This window comes from Micromys minutus (assembly GCF_963924665.1).
Source record: "Micromys minutus genome assembly, chromosome: 7".
NCBI classification, from domain to species: domain Eukaryota; kingdom Metazoa; phylum Chordata; class Mammalia; order Rodentia; family Muridae; genus Micromys; species Micromys minutus.
The window spans coordinates 59,372,272-59,391,062 of record NC_137976.1 but is presented as its reverse complement, the minus strand read 5'-3'; the positions used below and the strand labels follow the sequence as shown (position 1 = coordinate 59,391,062).

The 18,791-nt window shown below is 39.3% G+C and overlaps 1 protein-coding gene across 6 annotated transcripts in view; it reads left to right on the top strand.

Moving 5' to 3' along the window:
• Nucleotides 1–18,791, top strand: part of ZNF148 (zinc finger protein 148) — a 102,107-nt gene that overhangs the window by 12,801 nt on the left and 70,515 nt on the right. For 3 of the 6 annotated variants that reach the window (XM_080919128.1, XM_080919134.1, XM_080919132.1), the window contains exons 2-3: nucleotides 1,082–1,396; nucleotides 5,902–6,064. The exons of 1 other annotated variant lie outside the window; for it this stretch is intronic. The gene's annotated coding sequence lies outside the window, so the exon portion shown is untranslated. 2 more of the 6 variants (XM_080919130.1, XM_080919131.1) reach the window with 2 other exon arrangements.

The window sequence follows — 18,791 nt, the reverse complement described above, 5'->3', positions numbered from 1 at the left end:
CAGCTCTAAGGCATTGACTTGCTAATCTCAAAGACAAAATATAGCTTAAGTGGAAACTTCACCACCTAAAAAAGAAATCCTTTATCTCTGTATACTTACCATGATTAATGATAATTAAGACCAACACCAGGCCTCTTATTTGCTTGGATCTCTGCTTCCAAACTTAACTTGCCTAGCTCTGTAATAGTACTTATTTTTGTCAAATTTAATTTTCTGTCACCTTTTTCTTTATACTATCAAGGATTTTTTTTTTTTTTAGAAAGTATTTATTAGTGTATGTGTGTGTTGCATATAGAGTTTGAGGGTGCCTGTGGAGCTGCCTCTCATTGCTGTGGGTTTGGGGTATGAGTGGTTCAAATGACTTGAATTTTTGTTTGTAGAGCCTTGAACTCACAGAGATCCATTTATCTCTCTAACTTCCTAATGTTGGGATTAAAAGTGTGTGCCACTGCCACCAGCTTAGAAAGTATTTTTAAAGATTCATGTCCAAAAAAACCCAAACCAAACCAAAAACAGATTTATGTTAAGTTGTTGAGGGTAGGGTTGGAGAGAAGGGGACTGGAGGTATGGCTAAGTGGTGAAGGTTCGATTTTATCCCAGTACTGTCAAAAGAAAAATCAAGGGCTGGGCCATACCTAGAAAATGGATTTTTAAAAGTGACTCCTGGAATTTCACAGAATGCGGACGTTAGGCTTGGAAATATTAACTTTGAGAGAACCAGAAAAATGAGTTATTTGGCAGGAGCTGGTACAAATTATAAAAGTTAAATTTGGTGAGATTTTGAATAGCAAAGTAGGAATGTTATGGAAAAGACTTAGGAAACTTGTTTGGTAAACTTAAGGAAAGTAAGTATTCCTTAAGGAAAAATACAGTTCTTTTGTTGAACCGGGGGTGGGGTTGAGTTGAGAAAATTGAGGGATAGATAAGTGAGAGGAAGAGGAAAGAATGAAGGTTATTGAAAGGTTTCTTTCTATTTAAGGCACTGTTCTGCCTTGTTCCTGGTACCTTCTGATGACAGGTTCGGTTTGTAAGGGTGCAGGTTTTTACCAAAGTTCCTGAAGCCACACATTTTTCATTTTAGACACCCGGGAATAGGGAGTCCTCAAGTCTCCTGGGCTTTTGGAGTTCTGCACAGATTGGGGAGCCTGGCCTAACGGAGCCGAACAGCCAAGGCAAGCCGAGCCAAGCCGAGTCCAGTTGAGCCGAGCCGAGTCGAGCCGAAACGAGTCGAGTCGAGTTGCACCGAGCCGCGCCGAGCCGCGGGCCCACGGGACCCACGCGCTTGTGGCCAAGGAAGGCCCCTTGGCGGCAGTCGAGGGAGTGAGAGAGCCGGGAGGCGGAGCCTTTTGTGTGGAGCGCGTGCGCCCGAGGCCTCTCTGCTGCTTCCGGATCGGCGGTGCGCTCTGGGTGCCCGGTATAGTGTCTGTTCCAGTGGGCGGCCGGGGGCCAGGGGCCACTGCTCCTCTTGTCCGCTGCCCTGTGCTTACAGCTTTATGGTTCGTCAGAAGGTCAGGCTAGAACTTGGTCTACTAGACAACCTTGTTTATAACTTGGACTTAAGCAGAGTATGTGCGCCGTAGTCCTTATGTTGGTTATGCTGGTAAAACCTGCGAGGTTAGTGGTGAGAACTCTCCCGAGGACTTTCCAGGGTTAGACTGTGAGGGTTAAACTTTGTTCTCCAGACTGCAAAGTACTTTTTACAGTGACAGAACGGCTGCATATGTAGTAGACTCGAAATTAAAGTTAGGAAATGCAAATTGGAAGCCCTCCACTCCCGCTTGCATTTAAGTCTTTTATTTTATGTAATAATTATGACTTGTTAAATTTCTCACTTAGAACTTTGAAAAACCAGGCATGCTAATTTTGTGGCGAACAATGATAAATTAGTACATGGATATGAAAATTCAAATGTGTTAAGTATTACTTTAAATAAGTTATAGAATCTTAGATCTAATAAATCTAAAAATATGTTAGCAATTGCCTTTTGTGTGTTTGAAGCAGACTCTGAACTTCTGAATAGTATTATCAGTGTGATAAGAGTGTAGAACCTCAACCTGAGTGTTTAGTGTTGGAGATTACCAGTGTGTTTGCAGCTGGGAATAGACTGGGTCTCTTATTCCCAGTCTGGTGACCTATCCAAGAATAGACTAATGAAACTGGCTATTTATTTGTTTGGAGGGAAATGTGGCTGAGTTGGTTTTATAGTAAGCATTAAAAAGCTGAGGAAAATGGATGTGGCAGTGCTTAGTTTATTGTTGAAATGTGTAAGCCTAAGAGTAATTATTTGCATGGAATATCTTTGCCTTTAAAAAAAAAAAACAAAGGCCTTGAATATTCCTCAGTGTTAATTCCTTTTATGGGGTTTGTGCTTCATTTGAATTTGATTGAATAGATCGATGTAGATACTTGGCATCTAACTGGGTGGATGTGTTTTTCATGTGGACATTTTCAGTGGTTACAAGTAACTGGAATGCTTAGCTTTTTCAGAAATGCCAGGGAGAAAAGGAATTGTGTTAATAGTAATCTCAGTTTAAAACCTTCCTGCCTGGCCATTGCCCAGGGCTGTGATACTAGAATTCAGAGGGCTTGAGGCAAGAGGATCACCACTTCCAGGTGAGTGTAGGCTAGATAGCCAGACTGCCTCAAAACAAAAAAAGAAATGGAAACCTTTGGACCTCCTTATGAAGGATGCTTAACAAGGTATAGATAGAAATATTTATGAATATCTTCCACAGCTTTTAAGAATGTTAAAGTTTTTAATTAAAAAAAATTTATATGTGAATAGGTATTTTGCTTGCATGAATGTGTACCGGAAACCAGAGGCCAGAGTGTCAGATCCTCTGGAGCTGGATTGTGAGCTGCCATGTGGGTGTTGGGAATTGAACCTAGGTCTTCTGGTCGAGCAGCAGCTGTTATCTGTGGAACCATCTCTCCTCCAGTCTCTATCCCACAGCTCGATATGCTGTTTGTTACATGGTTTGGTTAGTGGTTTTTTGATTTTTGGTTTTGGAGACTGGGTTTTTCTGTAGCCTTGGCTGTTCTGGAACTTGCTCTGTAGATCAGGTTGATCTCAACTCAGAGATACATAGGCCTCTGCTTCCCTAGTGCTGGGATTGAAGGCCTGCATCACCACTGCCCTGTTATAGTTTACATTTACTTATTTTATTGGAATTACTTTTAATCACCACCAAGGGATAGATTATTATCTTGACATATTAAAGTAATCAAATTAGGAAACTTCATCACTTACATGGTGAGTATTCTTTTTTAGTGTCCATCAAATTATTGTTATTTTTTCATATTTGTTTATATTTGTTGAATTCTTCAGTGAATTGTAATCTGCGGTTTTCAATATTTCCTTTTAATAATTTGTATGTATGCATGAATGGTTTGTGCTTCCATGAGCTCTCCCTTATTTTTTTGAGACAAAGTCTTTCCATGAATTTGGATAGGCTGGCTGCCAATGTGTGCAGCAACCTGGGCCCTGGGGACTCAGACGCGTGCTTTATTCTGAGTCATCTCCCCCAGTCCTCTTTTAAAAATGTTCAAAAAGTTAAAAAGACCATATACAATTTTAAAACAAGATTGCTTAAAGTTAATGATAATCTTGGCAAAAATTCGTTTTCCTTTCTGCTTCATTCGCCTCTCTTTCCTCCCTCCCTTTCTTCCTCTCTCCCCTCCTTCCTTCCTTTTTGTTTACTCTTCTTATTTACAACAAATCTGTAGTTTCTAGACTCAGGTAGCCTTCCTACCTCTGCCTGCCTCAGATCCTGCCCTTCTGAGTGGGGTGGGGGGTTACAGGTGCATGCTAACATGCCGAGTGTAGTAGACAGAACAGGCGGCTAGCGTGATGAAAACATCTAGGATATTTTGAGCATATCCATTTTTTCCTGTTTTGTGAGGATCACTGTATTAATGACTTAATTGTAAATCTTCCCTAGGAAGGTATGTTTGGGTAAATTTAGAAAAATTATTTAGGAATGGAGTTGGATGTAATACAAATTGGATATATATCATATTATATTCATAAATATGTTATATATCTTATATATTATATATAGTATATATTGTATATATTATGGATCATGCAATATGTATATTATATATAATATAGGTATCATAGTATTTAATATATTATAGGTAGTATAATATTTCATGTATATATGTATATATATATACACATACACACACACACATACATATATATATATATATATATATATTTTTTTTTTTTTGAGACAGGGTTTCTTTGTGTAGCCTTGACTATCTTGGAATTAGCTTAGTAGATCAGGCTGGCCTCAAACTCACAGAAATCCTTTTGCCTCTGTCTCCCAAGGGTGGGGTTAAAAGTATGCTTCCCCCAGTGTCTGGCTCATAAATTGGATATTTAGTGAACTGTTTTCATATTGTGCAAGCAGTGTATTGTTAGAGGAAGAAGTGTTAGTAGGGTTCTCTTTATGTTAGATCCTCTCCATGGTGATGCTTAAAAGCATTCTCAACCAGAACTAAACCCAAAATAAAACACACACACACACACACACACACACACACACCGGAACACATGCACACGTAAAAGGGCAAAATACAAGTCACTGATTTAACTTAACCTGCTGAAAATCATTTTATGTTTATTTTTAAAATGTTAATTATTGTTTAAATGTAGATGATGTGTATGCAGGTACTATGGTGTGTGTGGGGTGAGAGGAGAACGTTGTGGAGTCAGTTCTCTCCTCCTGCCTAGTAGAAGGGATTGAGATTAGGTTGTTGGGATTTATATACAGGAAGTGCCTTTACCCACTGAACCCAAAAATCATTCTATAGAATAACATTTATTTTTCAGAATTGAAATGCATAGAAAAAAACAAGAGAAACTCTTGTTAATACTTTGGTTTATAGGTTGGTTGGCTTTCTTACATTTTTATTAATGTCATGGACAAATTTAAATAGAGGAAAGAAAGCAAAATCTGAGGAACTCTACAGTTAGAAATTGTTGGCCAATCTTGTTCAATCTTGTTTCATTTAGACTTCTACCTATTGTGTTTCCTGCCTCTTCCTTATGTATTTGTTTTTTTTTTTGTTTTTTTTTTTTTTTTGTATCATGCATGCATCTTGGGAGGATATGCATGTGCTTGTATGTGAGTAGAGGCTAGAAGATGATTGTGTCAGACCCTTGGAGCTGAGATTGCTAGGTATTTGTGACTTTCTACATAGATGCTGGGCCTGGAACTCTAGTCCTAGTGATTTTGTAGCAAACAGTTAACTACTGACTCATCACCCTATCTCTCTTTTCAGTGTTTTGTTTATTTACTTGTTTAGAGGGGGGAGAGGGAGAAGGGATGTGTATCTATGTAATGTATGTGTCTGTCTGTCTGTGTGCTTGCGCACATACACCCATTGCCCTGGTTTACCTGTTGGTCAAATGACAGCTTGTAGTAATTCAATTTCTACCTACCCCGAGGGTCCCAAGGATCAGACTCTCAGGTCCCTAGGCTTGGCAGCAGTGCATTTCACTTGCCAAGCCTGCTGGTTCTACAGCTCTTGCTATTTTTAGGATAACTGTATTTTGAAAAATTATAGAAAGTGGCTGTGCACACCTTTAATTCTAGCAGTCAGGAGAAATAGACACATTTCTGTTGACTTCGAGGCCAACCTGGTCTATATAGCAATATCCAGGCCAGACAGGGGCTACAAAAGGATACTCTGTCTCAAAAATAAAACCAGAAAGAATGCTGTGCTTTCTTCATCTAGACATTTTGTAAGGTACGAAACCCAGAAAGTTGACAATGGTACTTTTCAGTTAATAAGACTACTCAATTGGTAGTTTTTTTTTTTTTTTGTAACAATTTATAGACCTACACTAATTGTATATGTATAATTTTGTTCCGTTTTTTTCTCATGTAGAAATGTATATAGCCACTACAGTGAAGATACAAAACTTGAGTCACCACAAAGGCCACCCCTCTTGCCACACCCTGAGATAGTCCCTTCACAACTCGGCTCCCTGACTCCTGGCAGCCCGTTCCCTAGCTCTATGGTTTTTCCATTTCCAGGATGGTATGTAGTGGTAAGTTAAAGAAAGACACTTTGTTTAACCTTTCACCTGTTGAGGGCTTGTTTGTGGTGTATGTGCGTGCGTGCGTGCGTGCGTGCGTGCGTGCGTGCGTGCGTGCGTGCGTGCGTGCGTGCGTGCGTGCGTGCGTGTGTGTGTGTGTGTGTGTGTGTGTGTGTGTGTGTGTGTGTGTGTGCTGAGGTCAGAGGGAGGATAAGCATTCTTGTTGCTCTTTGTCCCATTTTGGTGAGACAGGGTCTCTTGCTGAAGCTGGAGCTAGGCTTTCCCCACCCATTCACTGTGCCGGGATTACAGACACACCTGGTTATTTATGTGAGTGCTAGAGATTTGAACTCAAGTCTTTGTGTAAAGAGCTAGTGCCTTTATCTGCTGAGCTATCCCTGAGCCTGGAGTTATGTTTAGAGTTTTCCATTGTAACCCAAGGGCCAGTGAAAATTTGTGCAGGAAATATGAGGATTTTATGTAAATAAAAGCTTTATTTTATTTCATTTTTTTTGAAATAGGTGTTCAGTGGTGAGATTGCTGAGTTGTGTGCTAAGTGGGTATTTAGTTACTTGCTGTTACGCTTGATGGTTTCGATCATCTTTTAATACCTTTATTCTCTTCAGATTTTTTTTTTTTTTGTGAAATGCTTGATAATCTTGTTGAATGAGAATAATTTGCTTATTTATTGTTGTGTTTTGAGAATTCTTTATAGAGTTTTTATTTGAGAACTTTTGTTGTGGGTTTTTTTGTTTTGTTTTTGCTTTTGGAGACCGAATTTCTCCGTGTAGTCCTGGCTTTCCTGGAACTTACTCTGTAGACCAGGCTGGCCTTGAACTTATAGAGAATTATCTTAGAAATTTCATCTTAACAAAGTCTTTGGTTTTGATCAGGTCTGATTTATTTTCATTAATGGAGGGTAGCATGGCTCCGGTGCCAACCTCTGTAGACCTTTGCTTCAGTTCTTAGGTTTTTCCTGTGTCACCGTACGTAAGTTCTGTAGTTCTGTGTTTCATGATTCCTTTGAATCTGAGGTGTGGTTGTACGCCTTAGAGGTTGGTTTGTTTGGCTTCTAGGCGTCCAGTCATAGCACCCCTAGTTCTTTACTCACCCTTTCTCCGTCCAACTGCTTTTGCCTCTTTGTCAAAATCCCTTGCACATGTGTGTGTGTTCATGTTTGAGGTCTGATTTGTTCACCCATCTGTGTGTTGGTTCTCTGTCTTTCTGGACCGTGTGAGCTGGCCTGAGCCATAGCTGTGTGCTCCTGAAGGCAGGGCTCCTTGTATTTTATTCTTGGTCAAGACTACTGCAGCTTTTCTGGCACTTTGGCCTTTTCATATAGATTTTTAGAATCTCAGAATATGTATGAAAAATGCCGTACCAAGAGTTCAGTTTAGCATAGATTGCTTTATTATATAGCCTCTAATCAGTGACCAGGAGCTTCATAGAAATTTAATAAGTCTATTGTACAGTTTGGAATGAATTTACTTTGTTATGTAGACTTCCTTTTTTTTGTTTTTGGTTCTTTTGTTTGTTTTTAAGACAGGGTTTCCATATGTGGCCCTGGCTGTCCAGGACTTCAATCTGTAGCTTCGCCTGCTTTTGCCTCCAGGTGCTGGGATTAATGGGCTGCATCACCACTGCCCAGCCTGTTGTGTAGACAATCAGTGGCTACTGATTCCTGTCTATTTAGATCTGTCATTTTGAAACACATTATAAGAATCATTGAGTTTTCTTTAAATGTATTTGAAGTATTTCTAACATACCATGTAATTCATATACTGTAAACATAATGATGTGGTTTTTGGTATATCACAGGACCATGGGCCATCAATTTTAGAATATTTAGCATATAAAATATTTAGAATATTTTCACTACCTTGAAAGAAACCACCCTTATTTCTGTTTCCTCTCAGTGCCTGGAAATCTACTTCTAGGAGTTTGTCTGTTTCGAACATTGTATGTATGTATGTATGTATGTATGTATGTATGTATGTATGTATCCGTCCATCTATCCGTCTGTCTGTCTGTCTGTCTGTCTGTCTGTCTGTCTCTATCTAATCTATCTAGAAGTTGCTGCTAATCTTTCTATTAGGGGTTTGTTTGCCTTGAACATTCTGTCGTCTATATCTCTGAGACAGGGTTTCTCTGTATAGTTCTGACTGTCCTGGAACTCGCTTTGTAGACCAGGCTGTCCTCAAACTAAGAGATCTTCCTACCTCTGCCTTTCTAGTGCTGGGACTAAAGGTGTGCCACCACTGCCCGGTTGTTTTTAACAGTTTAATGGGATCATAAAGTGGATAGATTTCTGTGTCTTGTTTATTATGCTCTGACATGATGTGGGATGTGTTATTAGCTGATTGCTTTTTAATGGGTTAGTAGCAACCTATATGAACATACATTTTGTCTATTGTCTGATCAGCACTTGGGTTATTTAGACTTAGGTATTATGAATAATTCTATTTTGAATATGTGTTTATTTTTAAAAAGGCTTATTTATTTATTATATATGAGTACACTGTAGCTGTCTTCAGACACTCCAGAAGAGGGCATCAGATCCCATTACAGTAGCTGAGCCTCCATGTGGTTGCTGGGATTTGAACTCGGGACCTCTGGAAGAGCAGTCAGTGCTTTTAACCACTGAGCCATCTCTCCAGCCCCATGTTCATTTTTTTTTTTTTTTTTGAGAGTAATTTTTCTTTTTTGATGTATGCTGTGTGTATGTGCACATTTTCATGTTAGTGGGCACATTTTTGGTCTTAGGCTCAAGATTAATATCTGGGATTTTTCTGATTACTTTTTTACCTTAATGTTTGAGGCAAGTTCTCTTGGTCAAGCCCAGAGCTCACTGGTTTCATTAGACAGCTTGCTCGGGGACCCTGTCTGTGTCTTGATTTTTGAAGCTAAAGTTACAGTGAGCCAGCACTCATTTACTCGTGGGTTCTAGGGATCTGAGCTCTATGCCCCCCATGCTCCCCATGTAGTCCAGGCTGGGCTCCAGCTCAGAGACCCACCTGCTTTTTATTTTCTGGGATTAAAGGCGTAAACCACCACACAATGCTGAAAAGTCTTTTTTTTTTTTTTTTTTTTTTTTTTTTTAAATGGAGACTCTGTAGGCTCTCTACAACTGAGCTACATCCCTAACCCTTGTTTTTGGTGTGAGTCTTTGCTTTCAGTTCCTTTGTGTATATGTCTAACAGTAGAATTGCTGAGTTAGTACCTCTACAAAGTGTAATCAGTTAAGAAATTGCAGACTTTTCCATCAGCAGTGTATGAACTCTTCAGTTTTCTTATATCTTACCAATATCACCGTCACCCGTCCCTTGCTCCTTGCTGTGTAGTCCAGATTGAACTCACTTTAAGATCTTCTTCCTCCAACTTCCCTAGTGCAGGGATGTACCACTCACTATCTATCCTGGTGTCAGCCTTTTTGATTATAGCATTTTTTTGTGGGCTGTGAAATTCAATGCTGTGGTATTGTAAAATGTGTGTTTGGTCTTTTTCCATTTCCTGGCCAGTAACTCCTAAAATTCTTGGACTCTCTAATGAGCTTCTTTTGTATTTATTGAGTGTAGGGAGGTTGTAACCTCGCTAGTTTCAGATTGGGGACTGGTCACAGGAAAAAAATCCAGGTATGATTTGGGGGTTCCAAGGAGAGGGAAGAACAAAGGTTGAAAAGATTTGTCCTTGGACGGTGGTATAATTTGTCCTTACCTAGTGAGACCTTGTTTTGAACCCCAGAGAATTGAGTTTGGGAACTACTGGATAGCTCAACTTGTGGCGGAGGGCCCTGCGGCGTATTGTGCTGGAGAGAGCAAAAAAGGAAGGCCGTTCTTCCAGCGTCTCGTGTGTATGTGTCTCATCTGATGGTCAGTCTCTGTCTTTTGTAGTTTGTCAGTGATTGTGTTTTTCTGAGTTCTGTGTAAAGCTCCTGAAAATTAGTTGGACCGAGGTGGGGTTCCTGGGAACCCTGATTTATAGCACACTAGTCACAAGTTTTAAGATGACCAACCTGGGGTTATAGATGACATTTAAGGCAAAGCAGCTTATCTCCAGATCTGAGTTGATTTAAAGGTCAGTTTCTTAGAGTTTCTGTTGCTATGATGAAATATCATGATCAACAGCAACATGGGGAAGAAAGGTTTCTAGGTTATACTCTGTCAACAGGGAAGTCAGGGCAGGAACTCAATCAGGAACTGAAGCAGAGACTTTGGAGGAACGTGGGCCTGCTCCTCACAGCTTGCTTGGCCTGCTTTCTTACATGATCTTGGACCAACTGCCAAGAGGGGCCCCTTCCTACTTCAGTCATTAATCAAGATAGTACCCCATACACAGACTTGCCCCACAGGCCAGTCTTATGGAGGCATTTTCTCAAGGTTCCCTTTTTTGAAATATGTTTAAAGTTTATGTCAGGTTGACAAAAACCAACCAGCACAGTTGAACAGCTAGTATCTGCTGCAGGATTCAGAGAAATCCCTCCTATACTTTTTGGTGACTGGAGGTCAGAGTCTTTGTATATTTGGAATCTCATGCCACGGTTTGTACAAACTTCACGGTAAGGGTTGTCTTCACTTTCTTGATGGCATCTTTGAAGTGCAGCACTTAAGATTAAACACTTTAAGTTTTAAAGATTTATTTATTTATTTTATGTATGAGTACACTATTGCTCTTTTCACACACACACCAGAAGAAGGCGTTGTGTTCCATTATAGATGGTTGTAAGCCACCATGTTGTTGCTAGGAACTGAACTCAGGACCACTGGAAGAGCTTTTAACTACTGAGTCATCTCTCCAGGCCCAGCACTTAAAGATTTTTAAGTAAAAAAGAAACCATAATATAAGATCTATGCTCTCAAAATTATATTTAGGGTATGAAATTAACTAGAAGCAGTGTTGTAAAGCAGAGTTCATAAGCTGTCACTTTTTTTTTTAAAAAAATAAATTGAACAACTTTATTTAAAAAAACAAAGATAAATGTACAGATTTTAAGCAGTTTTGCATAAAAATATATGAATACATTTTTGTCAGTACTTGATTTTTTTTTAAAGGTTTGATAGTATGCATTAAAATCTTACTAGTTACAATGAGCATAAAGTACATGTAAAACAAAACGTAACATGGAAATAGTCAAAGTTTTCTTGGTGTGTAAAAATTAAGCATAATGGTTTTTCATTTTCTTTCTTAAGAAATTTTCTTAAGAATTTCATGAAGTCATTGTTTCTGATAGCTGAGTAGTACTCCATTGTGTAAATATACCACAATTTTTGTATCCATTCATCTACTGAAGGACATCTGGGTTCTTTCCAGCTTCTGGCTATTATAAATAGAGCTGCTATGAACATTGTGGTGCCTGTGTCTTTGTTGTATGTTAGAGTATCTCTGGGGTATATGCCCAGAAGTGGAATAACTGGGTCTTCAGGTAGTACTATGTCCAATTTTCTGAGGAATCGCCAGACTGATTTCCAGAGTGGTTGTACCAGTTTACAACCCCACCAACAGTGGAGAAGTGTTCCTCTTTCTCCACATCCTCGCCAGCATCTGCTGTCATCTGAATTTTTGATCTTAGCCATTCTGGTTGGTGTGAGGTAGAATCTCAGGGTTGTTTTGATTTGCATTTCCCTGATGGCTAATGATGTCTAGCACTTCCTTAGATGCTTCTCAGCCATTCAATATTCCTCAATTGAGAACTTTTTGTTTAGCTCTGTACCCCATTTTTTTAATAGGGTTGTTTGATTCTCTGGTGTCTAGCTTCTTGAGTTCTTTGTATACCTTGGGTATTAGGTCTCTATCAGATGTGGAGTTGATAAAGATCTTTTCTCAATCTGTTGGCTGCCGTTTTGTTTTCTTAGCCTTACAGAAACTTTGCAATCTCATTAAGTCCCATTTGTCGATATTTGACCTTAGAGCATGAGCCATTGGTGTTCTGTTCAGGAAATTTTCTCCTGTGCCTATGTGTTCTAAGGTTTTCCCTACTTTCTCATCTAATAGTTTCAGTGTACCTGGTTTAATGTGGAGATCTTTGATCCACTTGCACTTGAGCTTTGTACAAGGAGATAAGAAAGGGTCTATTTTCATTCTTCTGCATGCTGTGTGCCAGTTGGACCAACACCATTTGCTGAAGAGGCTGTCCTTTTTCCATTGAATGTTTACAGCTCCTTTGTCAAAAATCAAGTGACCATGTATGTGAAGGCTCATTTCTGGATCTTCTATTCCATTGATCCACATGCCTATCTCTGTACCAGTACCATGCAGTTTTTAGCACAATTGCCTTGTAATATAGCTTGAGGTCAGGGATAGTGATTCCTGCAGTTGTTTTCTTGTTGTTGAGGTTGGATTTTGCTATTCTAGGTCTTTTGTTATTCCAGATGATATTACATATTGCTCTTTCCAACTCAATGAAGAATTGGGTTGGTATTTTGATGGGGATTGCATTGAATCTGTAGATAGCTTTTGGTAAGATGGCCATTTTTACAATGTTGATCCTTCCAATCCATGAGCATGGGAGGTCTTTCCATTTTCTGAGATCTTCCTCGATTTCCTTCTTTAGAGACTTGAAGTTCTTGTCATACAGGTTCTTCACTTGCTTAGAGTCACACCAAGGTATTTCATATTTTTGTGACTATTGTGAGTGGTATCTTTTCCCTAATTTCTTTCTCCGCATGTTTGTCCTTTGAGTAGAGGAAGGCTACTGACTTGTTTGAGTTAATTTTATATCCAGCCACTTTGTTGAACTTGTTTATCAGCTGTAGAAGTTCTCTGGTGGAAGTTTTGGGGTCACTTAAGTACACTACCATGTCATTTGCAAACAGTGATGTTTTTAAGAAGCTGTCACTTTTGAGCACTGAAAGTTTAGATCCATGCAGCATGACTCCTAGTTTTTTTACTTCCTCGTGTCCTGACAGCCTGTGTGCACACTGCCTTTCTTCTGTAGTTGCTTTAGATCCCTCGTGGAATCATATATGATCTGTGGCTGGCTTATTTTACTTAGCATTTGGTTCTCAATGTTTATCCATCTTGAATCTCTTTTTTAAAGTGCTGATTTGTTGTATGTCTCTATCACACTATTTATTTATTTAGGAATGGTTCTTTTTCTACTATGTGGACTCCAGGAATGGAACTCAGGCTGTCATTCTTGGTGGCTGCTGCCTTTACCTTCTGTCCCATTTTGAGAACTTGCCCATATCATAAATATTTTCCTTATCCATTATTTGTTGGTGTTCATTTTGTTTCCATATTTTGGTTATTGTGAAGAATGTTGTAAATACCTCTTTGGGATCTGATTTCAGTTCTTTTGAATAAATAAATCCCATCTAAAGTAGGGTTACTGTCTTTGCAGAGCCTCTATAAGCTTTCCTCAGTGGCTGTTACCATTTTGTATTCTCATTAGTAGAGCACAGGGTTTTCAAGTTTTTTGTATTCTTTCAACATTTACATTACCCGTTTGATCGTGGCCACCCTAATAGGTGTAAGGTAATAATAGTTGGGTGTGATTTTTTTTTTTTTTAAGTTAATTTTCCCTAGTGACTATAGTTTGCATGGTTTAAAAAAAAGGTTTATTTTTATTTTCTGTGTATGTGTGTATATATGGGCATATATGCACATACATCTATGAGGACCAGAAGAGGGAGATGGATTCTGCAGATCTGGAGTTGCCCAGTGTGGGTGCTGGGGGCAAAGGAAGAGCAGCAAACACTGCATTAGTCATCTCATCAGTGGGCCCCCACCTTGTTGATTTCAAGATAGGGTTTCTCCTGTAGTCCTGGCTGTCCTGGAATTAGCTCTGTAGACCTGCTGGTGGCCTGGTCACAGAGATCCACTTGCCTCTCCCTCTAGAGTGCTGTGATTAAAAGAGTGTACCACTACTTGGCCCCTTCATGGTTTTGAATGCTTATGTGTGTATGTTTGTATTTCTGCAGGTGCATGTGGTAAGCCAGCAGCAGTCTGCAGTGTCACCCTCAGAAACACCATCTGTTTACTTTTGCATTGGGTCTGTCTATCTTTTGACTTGGAGCTCACCAGCTGAGCTGAGCTAGAACCAGCATCCTTCTGCTTTGTGTTCCAAGTGCTTGGCTTATAAGGACCTCTGAGTGTCCAGTATGCTTGCTAGATTTTGGAGTTTGAACTCAGGTCTTCATGCTTACAAGGCAAGTTCTTTGCTGACTAAGCTATCTATTTATGCCTCTAAGTGGGTGGTGGTAGTGACAGGCATGCTGGGGAGTAATCTAGAACCTTGCCATGATGAGCATGTGCTTCACTGAGCTTTATCCCTAAGCTGCAGGGCTTTGTGTAATAGTTGCATTCAATCTGTGGATGAATTTGGTAAAGTGTTCATCTCAACAGTACCGAAGTTTCTGATCCACAAATTCCAGATATCTGTTTTAATCTTTCTTCATTTCTTTTAGTCAAGTTTTATAATTTATAGTACCTGTTTGTTAACTTTGTAAAAGTAGTGGGTACTTTATACTTTTTGATTAGTAGTGACTTTTCTAGAGCATGCCACCTGGGAACGTTTTACTTCCTTTACAATATTAAATGCCTTTTACTTCTTGCTTAATCATCCTAAATTATTCTATAATGATGTTTCTAAAAGTAGCTAGCACAGACATGTTTGTCTTGTTTCTGATCTTAGGAGAAGCATTTACTATTTCAGCATTAATTACAATGTTGACCCTGGTTTTCTGGTAGATGGTGTTTATTAGATTGATAGATGGTGTTTATTAGATTGCAGTAATTTGATCAATCTGTTCTCGTGTGTGCGTGTGTGCATGCAAAGGTTTTATTTTATTTTATTTAAAAAGTTTCCACATCTTTTGAGGTGATTTGTTAAAAGTACTGATTTGACTTTCAGTTCTATATTGTTTTGGTGTTGCATATGTCTAAGTTTTCTTTTGCTGTGATAAAATCATAACCAAAAGCAACTTGGGAGGAAAGAGCTTGTTTCATCTTACAATTCTCAGGTCACACTCTGTCACTGAGGAAGTCTATGCGGGCCCCTGAAGGAGGAAACTGAAGAGAGGCCTTGGAGAAATGCTGCTTATTGTCTTGCTCTTTATGACTTGATCAATTTGCTTTATTAAACAACTCAGGATCACCTGCCTAGGATGGCACCTTCTCTTGTGGACTGGACCTACACATTAGTCATTATTTGAGAAAATGCCTTACAGGCAGTCTGGATGGAGGCATTTTTTCTGTTGAGGTTTTTTTTTCTCTCAAATATGTGTAGGTTTATGTAAAGTTGACAAAACCAATCAGCATATAAGGTTGATTTTTCAGAGCTTAAACCAGGCTGACATTTTCGAGATGGTGTGTTTGGCTGTGGTGCATTATCCTTTTATGTATTGGTGGGTTTGCTGTTCTAATATTTTGGTGAGAGTTTTTTTTTTTTTTTTTTTAAATCTATATCCACAAGTGATATGACTTATCTTGTCTTGTTTCAATTTCAGTAGCATTAAACTGTGCTTTCTTATTTATTTGTTTGGATTTTTGCATCAGGGTCTTTCCATATAGCTTTGGCTCTCCTAGAACTCTGTGTAAACAGGCTGGCCTCAAACTCACTGAGGCTTTCCCTCTCTGGGAAAAATAAGTGAACATTTGGTTTCAATTCTTAATTAACTACTAGGTAGAAATAATTAGGGAATCCATTTTAGTTTGGACATTTTTTTGAGGGGAGACTTTTCAAAAGCCTAATTTTTTTTAATGGTTGTAAAACTATATATCATCCCTTTCTTGATTTGAGTTTTGGTAGCATTCTTACAACCTGGGGTCAAATTTAAGAGCATAAAATTGTTTGCAATATTCTTTTACTTTTTAAATTCTGGGTTTGTATTGATATTTCATCTTGATATTGTTTGTGAGCTCCCTTTATTAGTTTTATAGAGATGATCTCTCTCTCTCTCTCTCTCTCTCTCTCTCTCTCTCTCTCTCTCTCTCTCTCTCTCTCTCTCTCTCTCTCTCTCCCTCCCTCCCTCCCTCCCTCCCTCCCAAGTAGCCAAGGCAAATGTTGAACTCTTTGGCCTCAACCTGCCTTCAGGCCTTGAATTAGCTGAGGATGACAAACTTCTGACTGTCCTGCTTTTCATCTCTGCGATACTGGGATTGCAGGTGTGCGGTGTGTGCTGGTTTATGGGGTGCTGAGAACGGAGCACTGGGCTTTGTACGTGCTAGACAGGCGCTCTATGGCTCAGCCTGCCTTGTTATTTAAAAGTTCCCTTTTCTATTTTTTTTTTTAATTTCTGCTCTGCTTGTTTAAAGTTCATTTTACCTTATAGTTTGTGTGAGTGCACATGTGTGCATGTGTGTACAGTACCAGAGGTCACTATTGGGCAGCATCTTCATTTCTTTTCCATCTTATTTTAAAATCTTTTTTATGTTTGTTTTTTCCAAGATTTTAAAAAAAGAATTATTTTCTGTATTTGAGTACTTTATCTGCACACACGCGCGCGCACACACACACACACATACACACACACATATATACGTATATATATGTGTGTGTATATACGTGTGTATACATACATATACACATACACATATATGTATATATGTGTATGTATATATGCCTGCATACCAGAAGAGAGCAACAGAACTCATTTTATAGATGGTTCTAAGCCACCATGTGGTTACTGGGAATTGAACTCTGGAAGAACAGCCAATGCTCTTAACTGCTGAGCCATCCCTCCAGTCCCTTTCTTAAGATATATTTTGTTACTTTAGATTACATATATGCACATGTGTCTGTGAGAGTATGTACACACAAGTATAGATGCCTATGAAAGCCTAGGCTCCTACAGTTGTGAGCCCCCTAAGGTGGGCGCTAGGAACTGAATTTGAGTACTCTGCAAGAGCAGTGTGTGCTCTTAACTGCTGCGCCAACTCTCCAAGTTGTTATTTACTTGTGTATTTATGTGCGCCTGTGTTTATCACTCATGTTCAACACTACACATGTACACATGTGCAGGTTAAGAACATTCAGGAGTCAGCCCTCTGCTGTGGTCACTCGGGTCACTCAGGCCACACTTGTGCAAACCTTTACCAGCCTGGCCACCTCACTGGTCACCACTGCATTCTTTCATTCATCTACCCATACATCCACCCAGTTATTGGTAAGGCTCTAAGGTTTTTATAATTTGTTATTTTATGTGTGTTTTGCCTGCATGTTAGTTCGCACACCACTTGCTTGAGGGGGCTGTCCGATCTCTGGAAGTGGAGTTACAGATGGTTTTGAGCTGCTGTGAGTGCTGGGAATTAAACCTTGTGTGGTCTTCTGCAAGAGCAACATATGCTCTAATTTTTGAGCCATCTCTTCAGCTGTAAGGTTTATTTATTTATTTAGATTAATTATATTTTAATAAGTGTTTTGCCTACATATGAGTACTGTGTGGATATACCTAGTATCTGCAAAAGTTGTTCTTGAATACCCTGGAACTAGAGTCATGGATGATTGTGGGCTACTATGTGTGTGCTGGCCATTGATGTGTGTGTGTGAGAACCTGAGCACTGTGCAAGAGCATCAAGTATTTTAATCACTGAGCTGTCTCCAGCCCTCTTAAGGTTCATTTTTAATTATGTGTGTGTGTGTGTGTATGCATGTGAATGTAGGCACGGGGCTCTGATCTCTAGTTGGGAGTCCTAGGTGACTGTGAGCCATCTGATTTGGGTGCAGGGAACCAAGGTCTGGTCTTTTGCATGGGCAGTATGTGCTCTGAACTGCTGAGCTGAGACAAGGCTCCTCAGTGGATTTGACAGTGAAGCTCAGGGGTCTTCCTGCCTTTATTTTTCCATATACATGCCACGGTGTCTGGCTTTTTATGTGCTCTGAGGACTCAACCTTAGGTTCTTGTCCTTGTTCTAGCACTTTGAAAACTGAGCCAACTTCCTTTTTTTTTTTTTTTTTTTTAGAAAAGATTTATTTATTTTATGTATGTGAATACAATGTCACTGTCTTCAGACACATCACAAGAGGGCATTGGATCTCATTACAGATGGTTATGAGCCACCATGTGGTTGCACGTATATACCACTTTAGATGTGTGAAGTCAGAGGATACCTTTCAGGGTTTACTTCTTCCCTGTTGGATTCTGGGCATTCTGAACTCTGGTTGTAGGCTTTATTTACACCAGGCACCTTTATCCATTGTCCCCTGATTTTGAATTTTGTGAAAACTCAATTGAATCTAGACAATAAAACAAAGAACATCTTTTAGTTCATCTCCTGATTAGTTTGCTTACTTTAGACCTTAGGTTTTTATTTCCTCTGTAGCTCACTCCTTTGTGTGTCTCCTTAGTCACCTCACCCAGTTCCTCTTCGGTAGATACTGTCTGACTCCTTAGCCCAGGTTTACCTGGAATTTGAGACTCTCCTGCAGCTGCTTCCTCAGTTAAGAAATTACAGATATGGGCCACCACACCTGGCTTCTATTTAGTTTCTTGCCTCTTTGTGGATTACTTGAACATTTCCTGGGTTTTCATCATTATCTATAAAGTTCTGGAGTCTGTCTTTTGTATAATGTTCCTAGAGACTGTTCTCATTACCACATGCATATCTGCCATAAAGCTGTCTTACTCATATTCATCTATTTTACCTATTGATAAGCCTAAACCTCGCTTTGTTTTTCACTTTCTTTAATTTTAGTCTTATCCATTGTTTGAAATCATCAAATAGTGTATATAAACCTAATGAAGGGAACACAGTCTCTTGTCTCACACACACACACACACACACACACACACACACACACACA